Below are 1,898 nucleotides of genomic sequence, written 5' to 3' on the forward strand. Positions count from 1 at the left end.
CACTACACATTCAAGTATTGTACTGAATGGCTTCGGTCTAATTTCTTTAACTCTGACGTTATCAATGAACTCAGAGAACCAACAGCTTTAACCAGACCCTGCTACCTCACAAACAAAGGTTGGTGCGGGAGCTGTGTGAGAACACTGACACGATCAATGTGATCTAACAAGTGAACCTTTATTTCCGTGTTTCCAGTGCAATTTATAACCCTCGACCACACCCAATAAATACTGATTGGCTTCATCGCAAATAATCGGCCCATAGTCCAACCCGACTGGCCACATTGCGAGTCATGTTCGAGTCACGTTCACAGATGTTCACACCCATCTTCTTCAGGAATTAAAACTGCGTCATTACTGGCGGCTGTCTCTTCTCCTGCACCTGTAAGATGTTGATGCCCCCTGCACCGGAAGTTGTTTATGCTTTCAGCAGTTCCGGTACATCCCAGCCCAGGCTCTCTGAAAAGGCTGGATTGTTCACATGTCCCTTAGTTTCTAAATATCCTTCCACATATCCCCCTTCCTTTTTTTTGAACAATCCAGACTTGTTTTACAGCCCGCTCGACCATTGAGCTTATGTACCGTAGGATACAAGGTAGCATCAGCAGTACAATTCATATCATGATAACAATAAGGATACCATACTTTACCCAGTGTAGTAACCATTCACTTATACCCCAAGAACTCAACCACGTGTCCAACAGAGAACGATTAATGCCAATCTTTTCGATTTTCTTTTGCAGATTTTGTATGTACTTGTGAATTGATTGAGAATGATCAGAAAGATTCATGCAACACAATCCCTCAAATTCTTCGCACCTGTGACCTAATGCCAATAACAAGAAATCTATGGCCGCTCTATTCTGTAATACTGCACGTCTAACACCATCTACATCTTCCAGCAATTCTGTTAGTATGCTTGAGGTCAGATTAATTTGCTTAGCAGTCCAGCATGCTAAATGCGATAGTTCTCGCAAGGCATTGCCTCCAGCAGCTCCTGGCAAAAATAATGATAAAGCAATTCTAGAAGCCCTTCCCAAAAGCTGCACGTTATCGTTACAATCAGGCGTCAGCTGTGATAAGTCTCTCTTTAAGCAATTATGACTTCTAAGCTGTAGTATAGAAGGTGCAAAAAGTGTCAGTTGCCCAAGATAACATGGTCCCCCAATTACTTTTTTCGGAATCCCTTGCCACACTCTATCTCCGCAAATTAAAAAGATACCCTCCGGTAACGCCTCAGCACTACCATTGTTCCAAATACTCACTTCGTTCCCTAGTGTTTCCCATCCAACTGCTCTGTCACAGTAACCATTTTTGCTCCTGTAATCATACCATGGGGAAGGACTGGTTACGTTCGTCCATCCAGTCCAGTCAAATTTTTTGTGCACATCACCTCCTATAACCATTCTACCTGCAAAGCCAAAGCAAGAAGTATTGCCATAGCTAGAACCTACCAAATCTAATTCCTGCGGATCCCGCGGTAATGTTTTGTTGAGGTGTTGAATGATCAGTGCCGTTGCCAACCCCGTCATATTTTTACCTCCTTTTTTACAATTAGGCAGAACCTGTGTTTGTTTGAATATTGCAAAGCATGTGCGATTGACCACACTTTCGATTAAGATGGAACTATTTGAGACAAACCCGGTCCAATCTCGCGGATCGAAATATGGAACTCCAACCAAGCATGTTCAAAAAGGATCAGAAGGAGTGGTCATAGATAGGCAAAAGGCATTGTTCCCTGTTTCATTGGCCCATGTTACCCACATATTCTGTCGGATGTCAATTCTATGCAGAGCAGTTGTCATCATCAGTAGACTGCAGGCTATCACTGTTTGTCTCCACATCCTTGTTTGTGTCCGGTATATATGGCCTCACCCACTGTGCTGGAACCCACAGTG

The 1,898-nt window shown here is 43.3% G+C and overlaps 1 pseudogene; it reads right to left on the minus strand.

Annotated features, from left to right (window-relative positions):
• Positions 1 to 352: 352 nt before the first annotated feature.
• Positions 353 to 1,406, minus strand: LOC147414659 (syncytin-A-like; annotated as a pseudogene).
• Between the last annotated feature and the right edge of the window lie 492 nt (positions 1,407 to 1,898).

This window comes from Leptosomus discolor, chromosome 12, assembly GCF_034619465.1.
Source record: "Leptosomus discolor isolate bLepDis1 chromosome 12, bLepDis1.hap2, whole genome shotgun sequence".
NCBI classification, from domain to species: domain Eukaryota; kingdom Metazoa; phylum Chordata; class Aves; order Leptosomiformes; family Leptosomidae; genus Leptosomus; species Leptosomus discolor.